Raw genomic sequence first — 25,493 nt, forward strand, 5'->3', positions numbered from 1 at the left:
CAAATGAACATTACCTCACATATAACACGTGTCACGTCGGGATTGCAACGACTCACACGCCACACGCCGATAACTAACATCACAATTATACGGGGCACTATATTGGGAAACTAGGTCCACCTAAATTTTTCTCAATTGGAGTTGAGAGGCTAATAATCACCCATGGCCCCTGACTTTTGAGGGTCAATGCACAAAACCCCTTGATGTTTAAAAACGGGCACAAAACCCCCTGACCTTTGTGGTGGCGGTATTCACGGCCCTTATGGACAAAAATACCCCTAGCGCCGTCTTTTTTTTGGCGGCTGTCTTTAAAAACAAAAAAACAATTGACAGCGCCATGTGTCAGTTGACACGTCATCAAAAGACAAAAAAAAATAAAAATACCAAAAACACCTCTAAATATAATATCTAATTCAATCAAAAAATCCAACCCAAAATCCAACCACCCGTTCAAACCCAAATCGTCACCGACCCAACCACTGCCGGCACCCCACCACTGCCGAAAAATTTTCCGCTCATCTTCTCCGAGTGAATGATGACCGGAAAATTTACCGGTCATCCCAATCTCGTGGATCTGTTCTTGGGACAGATCCTTGCATCGATCTGTTTCAAGAACAGATCCAAAGTTTTGATGACCGGAAAATATTCTGATCATCATTCATTCGAAGAAGATGACCTGAAAATTTTCCGACGGTGGTTGGGGTGGCGGCGGTGGTTAGGTGGTGGTGGTGGTTGAGTTGTTTGTTGTGGTTAATCGAATGGTTTAGATTAGATTGGTTTGATTTGTTTTTTTTTTTGTCTTTTTCTAAATTAAATTAGGGGTATTTTGGGTGTTTGGAATTTTTAAGGTATTTTGCTGACATGGCAGCTGATGTGGCGCCGTCAATATTTTTTAGACTGACAACTGATTGAAAAACACAGCCTCAGGGGTATTTTGGTCATATTTGGGGTTTAGGGAGTTTTGTAAGCGCCGCCACAAAGATTAGGGGGGTTTGTGCCCGTTTTTAAATATCATAGGGTTTTGTGCATGTACCCTCAAAAGTAAAGGGCCATGGATGATTAATAGCCGAGTTGACATGCATATAGTTATAGGACTTTCCAGCAACCTAGGTTGCAAGAAAATTTTGTTCTACTAGGGTTTTTGATGTTTGGGTGCCTCAAAAGCATCCAAATTTCCGGATCAATGCCTCTTTCGGATATAATTTCGAAAGAGTGCCTGCACCCACATGTTCCGCATTCTAGGAATGCGGAACACCACATGTTCCGCATTTCTAGAATGCGGAACATGTGGGTTCATGCACTCTTTTGGAATTAATTCCAAAAGAGGCACAACAATAGAAATTTGGGTGCCTCAAATATCAAAAACCCGTTCTACTAACCATGTATATTCCACTGATAGATCACTTCGGCCTTCCGGCTATCGGCATTTTTAAGTTTTGGATAGTTATGTTAAATACAATAATTTGTAAATGGTTTTTAATGGGTAATTTTAGAACTATTTTCCGCGTCGATAATTATTTTTGAAAAGTTGTGTAAAAATTATAAAAAAATACTTTTCTGAATTATAAAATTTTAATTGAAAATAATAAAAAGTTATTCAAATCAATGGTTAAAAAATTGGAATGGATCGACATGTTGAACCGGAACCAGCCAGATGTTCGGTCCAATTTATTTCAAAAACCAGAAATCCGGTTGAATTGAGCCAAACTGATTAAATTTGATTGAAAATCGCCAGATGAACTGGTTAAGCCCTAACTCATGTTTAAAATTCATTTTTAGGTATAATTTGCTCAACTAATTTAACCGGAGGTTGAACCAAAAACTGACAGTCTCACCGATTTGGTTGTTAAAACATCGATTCAAACATAAATTCCTAAGACTTGACATATTAACATCTATATGTAATTTGTTTTATTCTTCGATATAGTATGCAATCCAAATAATAGACTTACAAATTTATAATTTATAATTTGAAATTTAAATTAATGCATCTACATTTCTGCAAATAAACCATATATAGTAATTAGTTACATAGCTACATTTCTGGAATTAATTTATTTCTGACTTGTATGTAAACTTGCAGAAAAACATAAATGATATAACATACCAATATATAAATATAATTAAAATTTGAAATAAAAAATTAGATAAAACAAGATTGAATATCATAATCATCCAGAATTACTGTCAACAAAAAATAACGTTTAACCGGGGGCCATAAAGGAGGTGGGCTGCTCTAACATTTGAGGCGGCGGAGCACCTGGAGGAGGAGCCGCAGGGCCTGGCAACGGTGGCTTTTCCTGCAGCTTTCTGGGACTCCAATATGCATCTACAAGGTTTTTATCAAATAATTAACTTTATATCAACGTAATCAATTTAATTAAGCTCGATAATTAGACTTAGCTATTGATATTCTTATCTATGCAAATATTTTTCACCATATAACTATTGAGTTTATGATGAATTTATACAAACCTGCATCAACCGGCAATAGAAAGGTGGAAGAAATCATCAAAATGAGTAGAATGATACAGTAGATGAATTTGGCCATTTTTTTCTTAGATTTAAATCTACATCCATAAGTTCATCATATATATATACTAGTGATTAATTTGATAAATAATTCCTTATTTAACAAAAGAAAGCTTTAGCATATTTGTCAAAGTTCTACAATTAATTAAAAATTAAATAAGAAAGCTAAGTTTTTAGTTAATTATTATTTCATTTTAATTTTGATTGTACTTATACTTTGCACTAGAAACAGATATGTAAATAGAAGTAAAATCAATATCAGTCAAGCATAATTATAATTTTGGATTATTCGATGCAAATCAATCTAATTTTTCAAAATCAATTTAATTGTGTCTACGTGTCATTCCATGCTGGCGTAATTTTAAAAGTTTAATGGTTCAAAAAGTGAAAATATTTCAACTTGTTATAAATATATTCATAGATAAAATTTACGTACAAATCTATCTGAATATTAAAATTTTGCTGATATTTATCGAATTTTGCACCATCAGTTTAATAATTTCAGTTGAAGTTTTATACTAACTCTTTTGGTAACAAAATTTATTTTACAAAACTACCAGATCGAACTATTAATTCAAAATAAAATAAAAATTAGAAACAACAGTGAACTTTTCTATTTTTCAGTGGCGGAAGAAAATAATAATCAAGTTTGAAGTTGAAAAATAAACAAATAATACTTTTTTTTCGAACAAGCAAATGAATACTTTGTATATGTACATAATTAAATTAATTATACAGAATAATTTTTTTCAGCAAATTTATCAAACTAAGATATATCTATTAGCTTTATTTTTTTTGAATAAATTTGAAAAATGTTTGCTTTTTATAACCATTAGACCATACTGATTGAGATACTAGGTGGTTGTGGTAAATTGTAATTTAATATTTTATGCCAGCTTGAAATATCATGTGACACAATTAAATTAATTTTGCAAAAATTAAATAAATTTATAAATTAAAATAAATTTACATACTTTGAATAAATTTGTAAGTCGAAAATGTTTTTCTTTGAATAATAAATAATCTTTCAATTAAGAAGAACAAGTCTAATGCTTGTGTTTCACGAAGGAAATTAAGTGGATTTTTTTAGTATAGACATTTTCAAAGAATACGACATGAATGGTGCTTCTGCGAAATGTTTCGGCAATTTCTTTTGTTGCATATATACGCATGAATTTTTTTAAACTATATAGAGAACATTATTTTTAGCGGAACCAAATATTTGTACAGATGAGACCAAGTAAAAATTTGGTCAAAATTATTCAGTTAATTTTTTTAAGCGAACAATATAATTTTTTGAATAAACGGCATGTTGTTTAACTCGATTTTTAAAATTATTTAATAATTTTAAAAATAACTATTCAATTATCATCAGTTTCAGATATTTTAGAACCGGAATATAGCATCTGCCCCACCTTGATGATTTTTCCATTGCTAATATGTAAAATAGTTCAATATGTTATATAAGTTTGGTTATTTCCATTCAGTTTACATTAAAATTTGACTAATTAATGTGTGTTAGAGAGAGAAAAATAGTATGTTATATATGAGAGAGAAAAAATAGTGTAAAACCATTTTTATATGCAAGAGAGAGAAAGAAAAATAGTGTTATGGAGACAAAAAAATAATGAGCAAGGGATGTAGACATGTGTGAAGGGACCACACAAATATTTTTTTGACGAAATTTTTATACTCTTTACCAGATTTTTTCGATTTTGATCAAAAATCAAGTTCTGGCCATATTCCGAATCTTCGACTTTCATATCTAATTGGATCGGATATGTGATCGGTTTCTAATTAATCTAGTCTGATTTTGAAAATGTTAATCTTATTCATGCATTCATAGTCATTTTGAAAGGGGTTAAGGGTTTAAATCCATGGTGAACAAAATGTTGTTTTATTGAACTTTTAAAAATCCGACCATTGTTGGTTCGGCCACCAACCGTCGATGGGCCGATCCTAATGGTCTGATAACAAACCGGCCTAACCAACCTCACATTTACTCTAATTTCTAAGTGGCGTTATAAAAGAAAAAGAGAAAATCACACGGAGCACGGCTAAACACCACAATAATTTCATTATTACGATCACGCGTGTCTCATTGCAAAAGTACATCAGTCTTCTTCTTCCTTTCTTTTTTACAATTTTCTTTTATAATTCTACCGTTGAGTATATTGAAAAATACAGATTCTTCTCCGATCAAATATGGAATTGTTTTATCGAGCTGAGTCGCTCTCTCCGTCAACAATCGCTATAATAGCGGTGATTGTTTTGTCAACCGGTGGTGGAGATGGCTACAACGACGATGAGTTTGTCAATCGGTGGTGAAGGCGGCTACGGCGGCACTGGTTTTGTCGATCGGTGGTGAAGGCGGCTACGACGGTACTGGATTTGTTGATCGGTGAAAGATAAGGAGTTGTGCTTAAATGTTGAAATTGCAGAGCATGTTCTTGATGATTTTGTCCCAGAAAATTAAAATCACTTCTGAATCATTTTGCACTTAAAAATTGGGGATGAATATAAAATGCAGGTAGGATTACTTTTGGGATTATTGTTGGCTACTGTTATCGGATTAGGATTGAGGTTTTGAGGAAGATTATTCTCATATGATTATCAATGTTCTCCACAAGATGATCACAGCCTATAATACTCGAGAAGTTATGTTTTGTGATTTTATTTTATAATTTATTAATGTAATGATGTCGTTGTTGGTTTACCAATAGTATACCAATAAATTTAATTTTAGTAATACCATTAGTAAATCTTGAGTTAACCGTTGGTAAATTTATAGTTATTGTTTTATGATGCTCTCGATTTTTTATGTAATTTTTTTTCACTTGTGTATCTTTAATGTTTTTGTTGTTTGGTTAACCAATGGTTTACTAATAGTACACCTATAATTTTAATAAATTAAGTAATAATTCATTTTAACATTCTATAATTTAAAAATAAAAAATAGTAATTTGATTTTTAAGAAAACTAATATAGACCATTAATAAACTGTGTGAACTTATAGCAGACTGTTTGTAAACTGTTAATGAACTTATACTGAACAGATTTTTGGTAAACCGTTAGTAAACTGAAAACGTATTTTTGCAAATAAAAAAAGTACTTTTATAAAAATACTTGGTCAAACCGTAAATTTTAACTAATTATGGTCAAAAGGTATTGAGGAGAATATTTAGGTATTTTAAAGGTATTTGCCTAAAAATCCCAAAAACAAATGTATACTTTTTAGATGCACATGAATATAACGAATTTTTTAATAATGAATGGCCACCGACCTCTAGCGGTCCGATCACAATGGTCCGACAACAAACCAGCCAAATCAACTTCACGTTTACTCTAACTTCTAAGTGGGGTAATAAAAAAAAAATTGGTAGACTTGTAAAGCGATTTTAAAAAATGAGAAATTCTAGTAAAAAAAAATCATGATTCACTAATACTAAGATCACAAAAATGGAGTTATAGGTGTAATTTTTTCTTTTGCATGTAGAGTTAAGTTAAAATTTGATAAAAGCAAATATTGGAATCGATTTCATACTAGTTGAAGCTTAATAGTTAATATAGTGATCTATTTCTAAAAAAAGTTAAAATAAAGAAACAAATTAAACAGCAGCACCACTGCTAACACATCTATTTTATTGATCACAATCTGAAAGCTTAACTAGAAAGCTGCCTGTTTTAAATATGAAAATTGACAAAACTTAGGAATTTTCCTAAACAAAAAGACATTACCAGCATTCAACTGAGCTAAATGTCCTGCAAAACAAAGCATCATCTGAACATAACTATCTCTAAATCTTGTCATAATCTTGATCGGTGGAGTAATAATATTTCTTGGTCTGACTCTCATCAGTTTCAGCTTTACCACTCTTAATTTCCATGTCGGTTTTACCGCTACATTGTCACTGTTCTTCAGCTTGATCAGCCTCTGATATCTTCTTCTTCTTCTGCTACGCAACTCCATAGAAATAGAAAAGAGATATCACTATAGAGATTTCTGAAATGTTCACATGTTCTTATGATAGAAGTTATATATTATGAGTATATAAATGTGATGTAGTCCAACTTTATAAGAAAAATGTAGTTGAGTTTTGTATTAACTCGGACAAGTAAAAGTAGTTAACAAGGCAAGTAATGCATGCAATTTGCAAATGAAGTTTCTTTTGGGTCATGAATCATTGCGTTAGGTTAAAAGGCAATTTTATGAGATATTATTGTTAGGTAAAATTTGTACATCAGTCATCATTCATAGATCCAACTGACTGATTAATTTCAATATTATCAAATATTTTTTGAAAAGATTAATTAAATTGTTGAAATAATTATATTATCTGTACTCTTATATGAAAAATATTCAAATCCGATGTAACATTCTAGATTTCCTTGGCCCAAATTAATTGTTAGGTTTAAATTACGAGTCTAAAATGGCTAACTCAAGTTAATTTGATAGTTGAATTTTAAGAGTTGTAAGCCACTTAAACCGTCCTCACACTTATGAAATGTTATATTCACTTCCCCCTTAAATTTGTGACGTCCTTGTCGCTACTAGTCTCGGAGCTGTCTCAAGTAGGTCCATTCGAGATTAATATTATAATAAATGGAACCATTGGCCTATCAAATTTTTAAATCAAAGTACTTGGTAAGGACCAATTGAATTAAACACATCATGGATTTGAGATAAGTCGTAAGGTATACGATCTTCGCCGAAACCTTAACTTGAAGTAATAAAACGGCAAACCCCTAATTTGAAGTGGAATACGAGATTCGCTGTTAGAGTTCTAGAGAACAATGTTACCTTCGGTTCCTACGAGAGAGCAATGTTACCTTCGGTTCAGTGAGAAGTGAAATACGAGAGGATGAAGAGAAGTTGAATGAGAGAGAATTAGGTCACGAGTTGAGAAGCGAAAAGACGAGGGGAGAAAATAAAATTTTGGCTCGTTAGAGTTGCATCGTATTTAAAATCGCCCCTAAATTTATAAAACCACCCCTATAATACACAAACAATAAGGGCGAATACAAATACAACCATTGCAGAACGGTTTAAGTTTTAAATGATACTCCTTCCGTCTCAATAGAGTTGTCCACTTTGAAAAACTTTTTTGTGTCAAAACTCTTGTCCACTTTCAAAAAGTAACAATTTTTACACTCAACTTTTCTATATTACCCCTATTTAAAATCCAATAATTAGTAAATTGAAAGTAAATCGTAAGTGGACCTTATATTAAATAAGGATATGACAAGAAAAATAAGAAAAAATTTACAAAACCCATAAAAAATAATTGTTTTTTTTAACTGTGTGATAAAAATAAAGTGGACAACTCTATTGAGACGGAAGGAGTAAATTATAGGGGGCTTTTCATGTAACGGCAGTGCCCCTGCAGAACGGTCCCCGTTCTGTTTTGTTGCAGTGCGTTAACAATAGTTAACAGCCAACTGGTTTTTTAATCTACTATTTGTTTGCTTTATTTTTCTTTACTAGTCTTCACTGCTCTTGTTGATATATATTGATGCCTAATCCTACTTTTCTTTTCTTTTTTGTTTTAAGAAAATTTACCTTAATTTCCTTTGAAGTATATGCTTTCTAACTTAATTGAAATGGTTTTTTTACATGTACTCCCTCCGTCCCACTTTAGAAGTCCCATTTGACTTTACATACAGATTAAGAAAACATTAATTATTGGATTGGGATTCTCTCAAGTTTAAATGAACTTGAGAAAGTCATGTTCACGATTTACACCGTTCATTGTAAAATGAACGGTATAGATTAATTTAATTAAAATTGTGCTTTTTTGATTTACACCGTTCATTGTAAAAATGAACGGTGTAGATCGTGAACATGACCCCCTCAAGTTCAAAATGAAATTGAGGGAATCTCAATCTTTAATTATTCTTGTCTTTTCATGTTTTTTCATGTTTTGCCCCTATTAATGATAGTGGAATTTTCCATAAAACTCTTTTAAGATAACTAAAATAAGGGTAAAATGGGGTATTCAATGGAAAAGTATTCTAAAAATAGTAATGAGACTTTTTAAATGGAATATCCCAAAATAAAATATGGAACTTCTTAAACGGGGCGGAGGGAGTATTATTTTAGAAAACTAAATCAATAATGCATATATTTTTTAAATTTTTTAAATTATATTAAATCTCGCCACTGAACTATCAAATGGTATAAATATTAAACAGAAATCTGTTAAGATTGTAAATTCAATTTTTCTCAACAGCGTTCTCTTTACCAATAATAAAATATGTACACATATGTTAAATCTCCTTAAAAACCTTTTCAATAAAAAAAAATCAATAATAGAAGTCATTAATTAAAATATGATATGTCAGTTTTATTGATACAAAAGGACTGCATTTTACCAATTTTACTCCACCACACGTTACATTCTAGTAGCCTTGCCCCTTTAGCGAGGCAGGATTCTTTTATGGGTAAATTACTAGATCACTTTGTGCTTTAGTGAAATACCCTAACTAACCTTCTGATTTTTATAAATAAAATATAATACTTTTTATATTTAAAAATGTTATACTATTACACTAATTTGATAATTTTTCCATTAGTCTAGTCAGACAAAGGGTAGATTTGACCCTTAAATTTATTTTTTGTCCAATTTTATCCGAAAATTATTAATTTTATTTTAAAAAATTAATTAATTATTTATTTTTTGAAATAATAATAAATCAGATAAAAAAGTAATAAAAATATTTTTTAAAATTTCAATAAATATATACTTATATATTCATAAAAAAAGTCTAAAAACATTATATAACATTTCAATCAATAAGTAATTTAACTAACTACATTGAAATTGAAAATATTAGCTTTTCTTTTGTAAAGATTACTTATTAATTATATCGATATATGAAAATCATTATAATATGATGAATTATGAATTTAAAATTAATCCAATATATTCATGTTCAATAAAATTTATAAAAATTCGCATTTTAATAATTTAGTCTTTGAAATGTTATTTATTTATTTTTAAAATTTTTAATAAAATTTTTAAATAAATTTTTATTAAAATGTTACACCATATTTTAATTAATTTTATTGTTATTTTAGAAAACAAAGAAATAATTAGTTATAATTTTTTTCAATAATTTCGGATGAAACTGGATAAAATAAGTTTAAGGGTCAAATCTAACCCTTTGACAGAGTTGGTTAATGAAAAAGTTATCAAGTGGGTATAATAGTATAATATATTTAAACACGAGTGGTAATAGATTTACAAAAATCAGAGAGTGAATTAGTGTAGTTCATTAAAATACGAGTTTTAGTAATTTATCCTTCTTTTATTGAAAATATGCAGACTAACTATTAACCAATCGATTTAATCAAACGAAATTAATATTTTTGGTTATGTGGTAAGAGAGCGGTTTGATAATCAAACCAACCGCTATTCATACCTAGCTGCCACATATGATTTAGCCAGGCTAAATATTTTGTAGGTTACTTAATTATTAATTTATTTTAAAAAAGTTACTGAACCTTGATTTATTTTAAAAAATTTACTAAGCTATTTATTTGTTATAATTTAATTTATTTCAAAAAGAATATCAGACTATCAATTTATTACAAAAAGGATGTCCAATATTTTTTATTTTAAAAAAAATCACCAAAAGTTAACTTTTTAATCATCCGAATCACACGGTACAATTTTAAAATAATTATTTGCCACATGAACTATACGTGTAGAAATTCTCATTTTAATTAAAAAACACTTCATTGATAAAAAAATTAATATTTGATAACTTTTTAAAAATAAATGAAAGTTCAATATCTTTTTTGAAATAAATTGAAAGTTCATCAATTTTTTTGAAATAAATTAAAATTTGGTATCTTTTTTGAAATAAATTGAAAGTTCAGTAATTTTTTTAAAATAAATTAAAGATCAGTATCTTTTTAAAATAAATTAATAGTTCAATAACCTATCAAGTATTCAACCCTGATTTAGCCCTTTGATTTTTTCTTTTTCAATTTGGAACCTTATAGATGCAAAGTGAAGTTTGAGGGCGTTAACTTGTCTGTCAACTTTGAAAGAAGAAAGTTGGCTTTATTCGCCATTATTTATGCAATTATCACAGCATAGTAAATGTTTTACTTGTTTTTAAAACTACAAAAAAATAAGGTAAAATGTTTTAAAAGTCATCCATTTCTTAGTCTCTTTTTAATTAAACTTTAACCTTATAAACTCGCCGGTTCTGTCCAAATATTATCAACATTATTGTACAACTCACAAAACATTATCAATTAAAAAAAACAGATTTAATTATTTAAAAATATATATATTTTTATTTTTTTATATTTATTTTTTTAAAATTTTTCAGTTTTATCCAATTTTTTAATTTTCAGTTTTAATTGTATCATTTATTTAAAGGGTCTAATTATAAAAAAATCCAAACCTTTGTGAGTATTGCAATTTAAACCAAAACTGGTAATGTTGTCATACTATCCCAATTTGATTCGTATGAATTTAAGCTATTTTTATTCTTTCATCTCAGTACAATATATATTTACTTTTTTGATCATTTTTAGCTTCGAATGTTTTTTTTGCCTTCAACCATGGAAAGCTAAAAAAATATAGAATTAAATTTTAATGTTATTTTTTATTTTTTAAGATAAAAAGTTAAATATTAAAATTCTAAAAGTGTGGATTTAGTATATAAATTTAATACCAAAATTGGGACAGTTAAATTCATACGAAAAAAAATTACATATAATTGTAACGAAAAAATAAAATTGGGATAATATTATAAACATTAAAAAAATTAGTTTAAACTACAAACACACGCAAAGGCTCGGATTTGTTTTTGTAAATTCGACCTTTTTAAAAAGAAATTAATTCATTTGGAGTTCAATACGTCTTTCATATTTGACGCACAATTTTAAATTTTAGTACTTTATTTAAAATAGGGGTATTGGCAAACAAATCCTAACGTTTCACTTTTTTGCGATTTAAGCCTAATATTTAAAACTTTACGAAACAAATTCTAACCTTTTCAATTTTTGTAAATTCTAGTTTAAGTCGTTTTTCGGCCATTATTTGCTTATGTGGCAGCCATATTATTGGTATATTAAATCTCAACGTTTTAAAATTTTGAAAATAAAATCTCAACGTTTTGCATTTTTGCAACTGGTAGCCTAAAAAATATGATAAAATGGCTGGAATTAAAAATTGGGCTACAATTTGCAAAAAATGAAAAAGTTAGTATTCGTTTTCTAAAGTTTTAAACGTTAAGCTTAAATCGCTAAAAAAAGTGAAACATTGGGATTTGTTTCGCTAGTTGTCACACCGTGCCGTCCGGTCTCGGTCGCATCCAGGCGTTTTGAATTATTTCAAGACTTTGTGCGACTTGGCTGACTTCCCGTGTTTGACATTGTTGGGTTTTTGGGAGTCGCCACCAATCTAATGAGTGGGATTGGTCCACTTATGGTACTGGTCTATTAGTGGGTTCGGGGTTGGTTACATAAAGGGAAGAAATTATATCACCCTATCCCGCCCAGATAAACTGGTCCTTTAGATGCTTTGTGTTTAATTTAATAGTGTGTCACCATTGTAAAAATTACTTAACATTTTTTATGGATTTTGGCTTAAATATATGAAATTGTAAAGAATTAATATTTATTTTTAATAATAACGCTCTAACACCGAATCGTTATTATTTTAAGTGATGTTTAAATAAAATAAGAAAAAATAAAATAATGGAGAGATTTGAATCGAACGTTTTTAAATTTTGATGCCTACATTTCCGAATTCAGGGATCAAAGTACACGTAATTCGAATTGAAAAAATATTTTAAGAGAAAAGAAAAAATAATTTTAAAAGATTTTGGATTTGAGTCTCGCCCGAGACGCCTACGTATCCGTCAAGCGGAAATCAAAACCCACGTAGTTCGTTTTTTAAATTTGATAAAGGAATGAGAGTTTGGAAATGAGGAATAAGAATTTTGGAAAATAGATAAGGATTTGATAAAAGTGAACTTGATCTCGGAATTTGTTGTTCTGAGAGGCCTACGTACCCAATAAATGGGATCAAAATTCGCGTAGTTCGAATACAAATAAAAAAAGGTGTTAAAGGGGATGTCAGTAGTAATGCCGACACATAAAGTAAAAGATTGTAGATTTGAGATAAATTAAATAATATTCTAACATCGAAATATTATTTAACCGTATCAAAAATAAATAAATATCTTTATTTTAAATTTTAAAAAATAGATTGAATAATATTTTAACTCCAAATATTACTCAAATATTTTTATAAAAAGAATAAAAATTAATTAAGGGTTAGACTTGAGTCGAAAATCAAATTTCGATGCCTACCTATCCGGTATGCCGGAATCAAAGTCTACGTAGTTCGAAATTTTATAGTGATTAAAACAAAAGTAAGAGCGATAAAGATTTTGATTGGTGAACTTGATCTCGGGGTTCGACGCACCGAGAGGCCTACGTACCCAATAAATGGAATCAAAGTCCGCGTAGTTCGAATATAGTTTAAAAGAAAAGGAAATTGGATAAGTTGAAATGTATTTGAAAAGTGAAATTTAATAGAAATATTAAGATTATTTATTTGACTTTGAGATTTAATTTCGACACGTACATACCTTAACCCCATGTATATAGAGTGCGAAACGAGAAATCTCAAAGATGACTATTTAGATAGGTGAATTTGATCTCGGTATTTGTTGTTCGAGAGGCTTACGTACCCGATGAACGGGATCAAAGTCCGCATAGTTCGAACTTTATATTTGTAAATAAAAATGGCAAATCGAAATCCCTAATTCATCACTCGATTAAAAATGATGATTATTTATTTGGTATTAACTATTCGGAGTTTCGGATCAAAAGTAGAGAATATAAATCTTTTGATAAACAAATATTTTTATGGCATGTAAAAAAGGGACAAGTTTAGATAAACAAATATTTATATGTAAATTAGATTCATATGTTTTTTAGTTGGGTTAACAATTAAAATAAAGGCCAGTTATATATAATTTCTTTCAAAACATAAATCAGTATTAGCCTTAAGATTTTAAAATTCCATTTAATCAATAACCATAGACTTTAAGATTTTAGTAGCCATTGGATTTTTTTTACAGGTAGCCATTGGATTAGAAATAAGGCTTTTCGAGTGTTCTACCTCCATTTCTTTTACACAGCTTATTCTCTCCCTTTTCTATGTTCAACTAAAAGACGGTTCGCTTCTATGCTAGCCTACAATTTAGATTCGATTTTGCTCTTCGGTTACGTTCCACCTTGAACCGAAGAAGGACTGGCTAGCGGTTTTATTTACATGTTGATGATTAATATTTATGTAGTATTGATTTTATACTTTCGAATTTTTTCAAATCAGTCACTAAACTATTTTTATTTCATTTCGATAATTGAACTTTCATTTTTTTTCATTTTGATATTTCAGGCCAAAAATGCTTAGGTGGCAGCCGGAAGTTGACATCTGACAACCGGATTTTTCAAGTTTTACTTTGAAAATTTATCATACATACATAATTTCACTTTGAAAATGATTTTTTGGACCAAATGATGCATATATAGCAAATTTTCAGGTTAGAAAAAATTAATTCCGGCTGCCACCTAAGTATTTTTGGCCGGAAAATACCTAAGATTAATATCAATACTACATAAATAGTTTAGTGACTGATTTGAAAACCGCTAGCCAGAAAATACCTAAGATTAATATCTATGTAGTATTGATTTTATAATTATTGAATTCGAAAGTTCAGTGATCTTTAGGATCAATTACCCGCATGATATAGACACAGAAAGTATAAGATAACTGCTATGCGAGGATTCCGGAGATAATGAATTACATTATGGTTTTGATATTTTAATTTTCAAAATTGGCGTGATCACGTAGCACTTTAATAGCACTTCTCCTATAAAAGGATGAAGATTATACATTTTCTGGCAATGACATTCTGCTCTTAATTTCTTTTAACCATGCCAAGTTCTTCACTATCACCTATCTCTAATTCACAATCTGCTGACGATGTCTTGGTAACAACCGATGTGAATCATCTTTCGCTACTTTGTCGAGTTGTTACAGACAAACAAATCAAATTGCACATTTTTCAATCAGCAATGACAACAGCATGGGGTAATGGTTTCTATGTACTCCAACGGTCTTTTACAAGTCTTTTTCCATGATGAGTTTCAAATGTTCAAGATATTGAATGGAGCCCCATGGTTATACGAAAAATTCTTAGTATTACTCCGTCAGTGGAAAATTGGTTATATCTACAAATCGGTAGATTTTCAATTTGCTCCTTTCTGGATTCAATTACGCGGTATTCCTGATCCTATGGTGAGTAAACACATGGGAACTAAGATTGGAAATACAATAGGAGGCGTCCTAGCATGTGACATCTATAACATACGGGACGCCAAAGTTGTTAAGGTGAGGATCAACTTGGATATCTCTCGACCGCTACCCACAGTTATAACTTTGACAAGAGGTACTGAGATTATCTATAATATTAATTATCAATATGAGAGCCTCAGTATTTTCTGCTTTTATTGTGGTATTATCGGACACGAAAAATCTGGATGCCATCAATATTTCTTAGATACGAAAACAAAAACGGCTTCGCCAGATCAGTGGGGTGATTTTCTTCGTGCAACTGAAATTGGAGTTAAGAATTACGAACTTAGTAATCCTCACACTCCACTTCCTTTGACAAGAAGACTGCAAATGGCTGCTAGAACAACAATGGTAACAAATATGCAACCAGATATGGTTCCAGAATTCAGTTTTGATTCCATTTCTCCTAAGCTAAATGTTACTTATGTTGATCCAAATGGCAAGCGAGAACGTAATGATTATCAAACTGCTTCTGTTTCATCAATGCCGATGGAATCAACAGTGTATTCCGGTCCTGTTAATGAGAAGAAAGCATCAGGAAAAGTAATTTGACCAGATATTTGCAATTTAGTAGTACACTGGTTGATTTCATTTCAGCTTTAAATTATGCACTGCTTATAATTTCATGTTCATTATTATTTAATCTGCAATGTAATTTCTGTTTTCAATCACATATATATGTTGTCTTCTAGTTGATGTCCAGGAACTCAACATGTTTTTAAACAATTTTTCTTTGGTGTAATTTATTTATTATTACACATAAGTTAAAATGATTGGTATGCTAAGATTTGTAGTATACACATAGTAAGATTCTATAGAAATAGAAAGTTGTACACTATCTCTTTTAATATTATATGGGTATTATATATATATAAATGTGTGTTACTGATAAAATTAAATATTTATACTATAGTTACACAGAGTTAATATTAATGATATAGATATTGTTATGATCTTGGAAAATTCGATTGTTGTCATAGAGTTTTTTTGGAAAAAGAATTATTATTATTTTATTTTATGTATTAATGGCTTTTTCTATGGTTATTTCGTTTTAGTCCAATAATGATAAATGGATAAAATACAAAATATATAAAACAAAATTACTATAGACTTAACTTGATGGCAGAATTATTTTATTTATTTTGGCAAAAGTTGGCTTTTTCAATTGTGGCAAAAGCTCCGAAAATTAAGGCGTATATTCATGTATAATTTTATCTCATTTTTAAGTAAAAGTTACTGAATTTATGCAACTGCAATTTTATTTATGAGATGAAATATTTTTAGCCTAATTTTTTGGGTTTTAAAAATTTTAAATTTATTTTATACACTATAAGTGTATTTGGGTGGCCCATCTGGTGGCTAAAAAGCCCTAATAGATGACTCTTTGACAGTATCATCGTTACTTTTTGAATGGTTGACTCATTATTAATGAGAAATCGTCCATATGTACATAGTTACTAATTTACACTTCACCTAGTGTAATAACCTAAATTTTTGAGGTATTACGTGTAGTGCCACGAGGCATAATTGTAAAGATTAAGAACGAGAATATCAGATTAAGATTGGATAATAAGGACTTAGACCGAAGTGGGTCTATTGGAATTATCATAAAATAATAATTTTAAATGGAAAATTATTATGCGATGAATTGGATTTGAACGGAATTAGAAAGAAAGGAAGTAGAATAAAAATAAAATACGTTGGAAAGCCCGAACTAATAATATTCACGCTAAGGTCCATGAAATATTATTAATAAACGATCGTCAAGTTTCGTAAGTATATGAAAGCGTCTTAGAAGATAGTTTGACAATTAGTTAAGAATAAGGTTTAAAGTGCAAATTAGCCACTTTAAGGACTAAAGTGGACTTTTAACCACAAACTTTCGGAGGAAATTGTGCCTTACTCTATTTTCTCAAAATGAGAAAATAATATCGATAAAGTTGTTATCGATAGTTATTAGAATGAAAATTGGACGTAAAAGTGAGAAAAGTGCAAGTTAGCTCAAAATGGAAATTTGAGCGTTTTTGGCTAAAATTACCAAAGTAAATTATTATAAAGTGATATTATAAGATGTGAGACTAATGTTATTTATTTGAGAAATAAATAATATGGAATTTATCGAGAATCGAATGATTAAAGGATTAATGGACTAAATCGGACGAAAGAAAAGTTAAGGATTAAGTAGTGAGGAGGTGGCAATTTAAAGGACCTAATTGGACTTTAATCAACAACTTACTTACTAAGGGAATGAGATATATTCTCAGATTTTCCTTCATGATTCAAAAAGAAATAAAAAGAAGAGATAAGAGAGAAAAGCTATGGAGAAGTGAAAATGGAGTGTTTGATTTCAAAACGAGCTACGGAACTCGTTTCTCGTCCAAATTGGACGATTTTTGCGGCCACGGAACGAGAAAATAATTATCTACAGATCTATAGCTTCAATTTGAGATAATAAACTCAAATTACAGTTAGGGTTTCAGGTTTTAATATTTCGGTTTTTGTTAAAGTTTGATGAAAATGGTTGTTTGGTTATGTATGATGATTAGGAGCTATGATTATGGAATTTTGATGGTTGTTCATGGAGGAATTCATTCAGCCAAAGGGTTATACCATCAAACAAAGGTATAAATTCATAATTTTAGACTTTTGGTAATGAATTGATTGAATTGAGTGGAGTTTTGGTTAAGTTTAAAGTTGGATTTTCTGGTTTGGTGTTGAATTGATGCTGTCTACAACTAGAATTTTTCGAAATACTTAGAAATGTTTGTTTGATCTGGAATTTTTATATGTTCTGAGTATATGAGTTAAGTTGGTGTATAAAAAATTTCAGAATTTTTCATAATTCGGATATTGAGATAAAAATTAAATAGCACCTAATGCTCTGTTTGTAAATTGTATAAGGCTGCTGCTGTAAGTTAATTATTTGAGGACCTTAAACACATTAGTTTGGCCTAATTTTTGGTATGCACTTAGAAATATATGTTATATAAGTGCCATAAAATGTTCAGAGAAAAATATGGCCATTTGATAGGTTAATTGAATAAATCTTTGGCTGTAGTCGGTGTAGGCAGCCGTGCTATGCACAACGATGGTTATGCCGATACGTATATTTGCATAGACAAGTAGAAAAATGGTTTGAAATGAATTGAATAATTTGTTAAGAGATGACTTGATCGAGGTGTCTGAATTATGTTGAGGTTATAATTCGGTATCAATAGGTTAGTCTTGTTGTGTATTAAGTTCCGAATTGAATTGACGTTTTGCATAAAACGTCTTGCAAACAGCGATATTGCAAAGGCAATATCTCGGGCTGTATGATTCCAAATTAAGTTCCGTTTGCTGGTACGGAAATTTAAGGATGTTAACTATAAATGTCTAAGTTTAATATTTTGCTGAATCGGACTCTAAACTGCTCGTTTAAGGCAGGATATTACGTCGCGCAGAGCTGTCCTGCATTTTCTGGACAGCCCAAAGTATTAACTTCGAAGCTTGTTTTCGACACCTTCAGGGGTATTTCATGGTCCGAGACCTAAACTAAAGTTTTAGGCGACGTTCTAAACTTTAAGAATGTCGATTTTATTTAGGGGTCGGACTATTTTAAGTACGCGTTTTTAATAGTTAAAGTTGGCTAGAAAACCAACTTTTTAGAAAATAGATATAGCTTGAATTTTATTAATTCTTGCTATTATTATATTTGCGTAGACCGGACGAGTGACTATCGATACGGCTCGAGGCGAACGGATTGAGATATCGTTGTGCTTATTTGAAGAATTTGGATAGCAAGTGGTGAGTACACTTTAAATTACTCGTCAATATTCATAAAGCCGCGTATTTTCATACGAAAGGCTATATGAATATTTATATATTTGAAATGTATGTTTGCAAATGTACTACGTATATATGTTTTGAAATACATGTTTATCGTATTATGTTATTTTCATAATAACATAAATAAACAAAGAGAATATACTTATTTAAATACCGGGGAAGGGTAAAGCTATACAATATGAAATCGAACATCGAATAAATTACAAGTATCGAATCAAATATGAATAAGGAAATATAGTACATTCCGACATGTACTGTCAAACATAATAAATACCCATACGTGCGTGTGATAGATGTATGCGTGTAGATTGTAATGTGCATGCCATGGTCCATAAAGGATCAATATAACAGAACGAAAAATACAAAATCAATTAGTAAACGTAAAACGAGAATTGTACTATGGTACACCCAATAATAAGAACTGAGATACAAGGTTAAACTCGGTAGAATTATCCCGGGACCTGTATCCCATCCATTCTCGATAATAGTCCTTGGGACTCATACGAAATAAAAAGTAAGTATACATCGAGAAATTGTACGAGACAAGATCGTGAAGCAATATGGAATAAACTTTCCTATTAAATGTCAATAGGAATCATATGAATCGACAGTTAAGTTCAAAAGACCTGCAGGGTGCAGAGTCCGAATGTAGACACGAAGGTAACTCGGTTGAACTATCTCGGGACCCGTGTCTAAGGAGTAACTCGGTTGAATTATCTCGGGACTCCTATCGATCGTTTGGGATTGAGAAATGGTACAAGTAACTCGGTTGAATTATCTCGGGACTGTACCATATGGTTGAAGGTAACTCGGTTGAACTATCTCGGGACCCAACCATAAGGATCAAGTCACAAGAGACTTGCCAATGATTTAGTTCGACTTAGAATCATGATGATATAAACTAAGATTTAAGATTCGGTCGAAAACTAATGAAACAAAACGAGAGAAGAAAAATATCAAAACCATAATAAGAAATTGAAGATGTCAAATACGTATAAACTATAAGTTTATGAAATAAACAAAAAGATATGAAGGAAAGTAAAGAGGGTATGCAATATGATTTCAAAAGAGTATTTTCTATATATAAAATGGATTTTCAAATGTTTTAACCCTTTATGTGATATTGCGTGTAATTTGGTGAACTCACTCAGTTTTATACTGACCCCGTTGCTCCTCCCATTTTTCAGGGACGGTATGATATGATTTGAAGAGTTAAGCTTCCGAAGTTTTAATTCTCGGAAGTCATTTGTATAAGAAGAAAAAGAAGGTTTTCATTCTAGCAGTCCGCAGTAGTCTAGATATTTTAACTAGAATTTTGTATAACGCGTTTTTAACTCTGATATTATTTGTAAATGGGGTCACATGTATTTTAATATATGAAATATGATTTGATTTGTGAAAAATTTACACAGGTTTTTAGGCTTGCTACGGGTTTCGGAGCTACCACTCCCATTCCCTAGCGCCGGTTGCGGCTCGAGAAATCGGGTCGTGACACCTAGTGAAGTTTGCCTATGAGAAAAAAAAAGATGATTTTGGATTTGGACTTCTGTAAAACAGTTTCTTTTTTGGTCTAATTATTTAAAAAACCTCCAATTTATAACATTTTTTCGTTTATATCCTCTCCTAAAAGAAAGTTCATTTGTACCCTATTTTTGATTTTTTCGTTTTCATCTCTACCCTAAAGCATTAAGTTAAACTTTTTTCATTTAATTTTATTTTTAAAAAATAGTCATTCATTTTTTAACCTATATTCTAATTAGACTTTAATGTTATTAATAGTACAAAAATACCTTCTTCTTTATAAAATTAAACTAATAATAACTATTTAATTTATATTAATTATCAATTTTAAATACATAACCGTAAAAATATATAATTTTTTATAAAAAAAAAATTTTCGTCCGAAGGAGGAGCAGATCGCTCCTTCACATGAAGGAGGAGCAGATCGCTCCTCCTTCTCCTTCGGACTGAAAAATATTTTTTTTTTATAAAAAATTATATGTTTTTACGGTTTTATATTTAAAAAATTATTGATAATTAATATAAATTAAATAGTTATTATTAGTTTAATTTTATAAAGAAGAAAGTATTTTTGTACTATTAATAACAATGAAGTCTAATTAGAATATAGGTTAAAAAATGAAGGAATATTTTAATTTTTTTTAAATGAAAAAAATTCAAGTTAATGCTTTAGGGTAGAGATGAAAACGAAAAATCGAAAATAGGGTATAAATGAACTTTTTCTCAGGTGAGGATATAAACAAAAAAATATTATAAGGTGGAGGTTTTTTTAAGTAATTAGGCCTCCTTTTTTGGTGCTATTTTTCATTTTCCTATTCTATTTCTCCTTCTACTTAGATTGTGCAAAAACAATTGTTGGTCGTTGATTTTTTGAGGAAAAAGGGTTAAATGAGCCCTCCGTGTTTGACATGAGGAGTAGATTGACCCTCTATGTTTGGAAAGGTGTTAAAACACATTTAACGTTTAAAAAACAGCTCAAGTAAACCCCTCTTTCTAACACCATTTTAAAAACCGTCAATTCTTACTTAGGTGAAATCTGACGTGGCTTATTAAACTTTGAGGTGGTTCAAATATGCCTTTAATGTTTGGCACGTGGTTCAAACATGCCCTTCACCTATACTATATATAAAAGTACGGATGGAGGGGAAGACATGCAAAATTACTGAACAATCCTTCCTAATATATTATTAAATAAAGGTTTTTTGATCATTGATTAATTATATTTAGAGTCCTAATGTAATACCCCGTACGTTTGACGTTGCCGAAGTGAGCAACGCAATTTAAATTAATAGTCAGAGCGACTAGAAAAAGGAGTTAGCGAAGGAATTAAGTAATTAAGAACGAGGATAGGTCGATATTGAAATTTAAAGAAGGAATTTCAATATTTGAAATGCCTAAATTAATTAAACGGGACGAAGGAAAAGTTGGAATTAAAAGTAAGATCAAGTCCCCAAAAAATTAGAAAATGGAATTTTATTGTCCGAAAAATATTAAATAAATAAATTATTGAAGGGAATCAGTAATTAAGAAAATAATATTGATAATTTGGATATCAATATTCATAAAAGAAAAATAAGGATGAAAAAGTGACGGAAATCGTCGTTTTCGCTCAAATTGGAAAATTAAGCGTTTTAGCCAAAATTTGGCAAAATCGATTAGCGGAGTCTAAATAGTGAGTTGGCGGAAGAGTATTATTTATTTGGACATAAATAATACGAAATTAATCGAGATTTAACGATTGAGTGATTTTTGGACTAAATTGAGTAAAGGAAAAGTTTAGGACTAAATGTTGAGAAGGTGGCTTCATTAAGGGTTCAAGTGCATTTTTGCCATAAATATATATAGTTAATTATATGATTTAAGATCAGAATATACACCCATTTTCTCAGCTCAAACTCTCACCATCTTCATCTTCTCAACTCCATATGAAAACCAAACTTCAATTCACCATAACTTATTCGTTTTAGCTCGGTTTTGGTCGATTCTTGCGGCAACGGAAAGAGGAGAACCATACCTACTGATTGAGCCCAATAAATCAAGGTATAAATCTCATCTTAAGGTTAGGGTTTCTGCTGTAATTTTCTGTTTTGGTGATAATTGTTGAAAGTGATGTTATAAGCTTAGAATTAATAGTTTTGGCATGATTTTGGTTAAGTTTAAACTAAAATTAAGGGTGGTTGAGTGAGGTTGTGAGAGTTGTGTTTGGGTTGATGATTTGGTGAGATTAAAGGGTGTTTGGTGGCTGTTTTCCAGCCATGGTGGCCGGATTTCTCACCGTGCCGAAGCACGGTGAGTTGCTGCCGTGAGCAGCAGCCCTGGTGCGACGCACCAGGGCATTGGCCGGCCCCTCCCTTGTCAAAACAGGGGAGGGCTGAGTTGAGGGGGAGGGGGCTGATGCCACCCTCCGTTCGTGTTCGAATGCGTAATTGTTTCGATAGTTAACGGAGTTACGAAACTAGGAATCAAACTTGACGTAAAAGCAATTTTTAGAATAATATGTTAATGAGTTGTAGTTGGAATTGGCTAGGTATTATGGAATTATTAGAATTTGATATATAGGTAATTATATTGAGTTATAGGCTGATTTAAATCGATTAAAACGTTAAAAGAGTAACCATAAAATTGGCGTTTTAAACATAGAACGTAAATGACGAAACTTATGTTAAAAATGTGATATCAAAATAAATAAGTAAAATGGTTATAGAAGGTGTAATAGGGATGTCCTAAGTTGATAATAATGTTAATGACTTAGTGTAATATTTATGCTAAACGAATTTCAAATGTTGCTTTAGTATCGTGTTTAAACCGAGCAAGAATCAATAGATAACGTTTAGCGAATTAAGTGCGTTTCGACTAAGGTCAAAGGGGTGAACCTAAAGTAAGGACACTAAGAATTGTATTTGCTGTTTTAAACTCAAAATGCTAAGGAAAAATATATTAAGGTTAAGCATTTTGAGATTTAAAAACGAAAAGGCAAAATTGACGTAAAAACGCGACGAAGTGAATTTGGACGTTTGAGAGGATTCTAAGGGATAAATTGAGCGTTATAGATAGGTTGAAGTTAAGGGAACTTAACTTAAGATATTAATTTAGTAGTTTTGATTTTATAATGCCAATTTAATTTAAATGCATTTTTGAACCTCGTTTGTGACAGACAAACCGAGAGGCGACGGGATCGACGGTTTTGGTCTAGGAGTATTCGGCCAAAACTAATGCGTGTAAATGATTTGGATTGGAAAGTAAGGAGTGAGTATACTTTACTCTCGCGTATTATTACGCTATTAGTATATTATAAAATATTTTATTTATAAGTTATAAAAATACATCGCATTATATAATAACTGTTGTGATTTGAAATTATATGAATTAAATGGTTATTCTACCGTGAGATACACAGAATATGACTTATTATATATATATATATATATATATATATATATATATATATATATATATATATATATATATATATACACACGAGTATATATATATTACTAGTTTATGTTTGATAATTAAATTGTGAATTGATTTATTATATATTTGAGAATGAATTACATATTTGGTGTTGGATCAAATTGAGTGGTGTTTTGGTTGTTGTTTGTTCTATGTTTGATATTTTGTATATCGTTTATTGCTATTTGTTCTATGTTTGAAATTGGTGTGTGATCCGAAGAAACAAGCTACCTATTGGGCGTCAATAGGCCGTGTGATCACCGGTGTTTGTAAGAGTCTAGATGTCTGTATTTAGAATTATTTGACATGAGCTCAATATATGATTATAAAATGGAATATGTTTGGGTATCGGAAAGGAGGATTATAATTTTGGCAGATACGAGGTAACTCGGTCGAACTATCTCGGGACCCGTATCTGGTGAGTAACTCGGTTGAACTATCTCGGGACTCACACCTTGGGATTAAGCAGTGGCATGATGTAACTCGGTTGAACTATCTCGGGACTATGCCACGTGGTAACGAGTAACTCGGTTGAACTATCTCGGGACCGTACCACTTGGATCAAATTGATTTGATATGAATACGATACATGTTAGGAAAGGTTTGGAGTTTAAGATTAAGGTTTCTATCGGATCAATTCTTTGTTTGTAATATAATGATATTATGTTTGTTTGAATAAATGATTTTCATTTGCGATGTTATTTTGTAATAATACCGTTAGTAAGGTATATCTCACTCAGCTTAAGCTGACCCCGTGGTTTTTAAAACATTTCAGGTACCTAGACTTGGAGTGACTACAAGTCCATCAATTTGCCGGAAGTTTGTTTAGCTATGTACAGTTCGACTTCCGCGACCGCTGCAGTAGTACATTGTGTGACCAGTCATGACCTAGGATAATGTTATAGTGTTGGAAAATGTTTATAATTGCTGTTGTGTATAAAATGAATATTATAACAATATTAGATATACATAGTCAGTGTTTATAAAATGGCTAGTAATGTTTTCATAATTAAATGCTTCCGTGTTATAACATAATTGCGAAAAATTTATAGTGAATTTCAGGCTTGCTACGGGATTCGGAACTACAATTCTCATTCTCTAGCGCCGGTCGCGGCCCTCGATTTTGGTTCGTGACACCTAATTAGATATAATACGATTAAAATTCTAATTAAACTATAATAATTATGTAATTTATTTATTTGATATAGCAGAGTTAGAATTCTAATTAGAATAGAATTAATAAAGATTAGGATATAAGACTCTTTGATATGTTAACATGTCAGCAACATGGAGTAACTAGTCGTGTACTCACGCAATTTGCGTAAAATTGTCATTAATATTTTATTTTTATGTTTATTTTATTTGATTAATTATTAATAGAAATAATTAATAAAATCATTATAAAAAAAAGTTAAATATAAATTCAAAACTTTTACAATTTAAACTCATTAGGTTATTATTTAAACTTCAATTGAAATTATGTTTTAGAAATAATAACTTTACAATAGAAACAAATCAAATAACGTTAAAAGTAATAAATTTTTATACAAAATAAATAATAAAAACTAAATAAGTTGTTTATATAAATTGGAAATTCAAGATAATGCTCCATTAGTAATAACTCTTATAATAAATAAATTAAAATTAAAATGAAATAAAAAATTTGTTTGTAAAAATTTAAAGTTTATATAAATGATGGAACTGATCATACAAATTCATATGAGTTGAGAACTTATATAAATTATAAATTTGTGAGAAGATCTCATT

General features: G+C 30.3%; 2 long non-coding RNA genes across 5 annotated transcripts; one reads left to right on the top strand and one right to left on the bottom strand.

Annotated features, from left to right (window-relative positions):
* Positions 1-2,094: 2,094 nt before the first annotated feature.
* Positions 2,095-2,652, bottom strand: LOC126653792 (uncharacterized). The gene is made up of 2 exons (XR_007632320.2): positions 2,476-2,652; positions 2,095-2,329 (listed from the first exon to the last, which is right to left on the bottom strand). It is a non-coding gene; the product is annotated as an uncharacterized LOC126653792 (long non-coding RNA).
* A 13,755-nt stretch (positions 2,653-16,407) lies between these two features.
* Positions 16,408-24,808, top strand: LOC126685978 (uncharacterized). Of its 4 annotated transcripts, none has more exons than XR_007643767.1 (4): positions 16,408-17,546; positions 18,627-18,710; positions 23,428-23,519; positions 24,502-24,808. It is a non-coding gene; the product is annotated as an uncharacterized LOC126685978 (long non-coding RNA). The 4 variants fall into 4 exon arrangements; XR_008791075.1 differs by having other exon boundaries at positions 23,428-23,512; XR_007643768.2 differs by lacking the exon at positions 23,428-23,519 and having other exon boundaries at positions 16,977-17,546.
* The last annotated feature ends 685 nt before the right edge of the window (positions 24,809-25,493 follow it).

The sequence above is a fragment of the Mercurialis annua genome, linkage group LG6 (genome assembly GCF_937616625.2).
Source record: "Mercurialis annua linkage group LG6, ddMerAnnu1.2, whole genome shotgun sequence".
Lineage (NCBI taxonomy): Eukaryota > Viridiplantae > Streptophyta > Magnoliopsida > Malpighiales > Euphorbiaceae > Mercurialis > Mercurialis annua.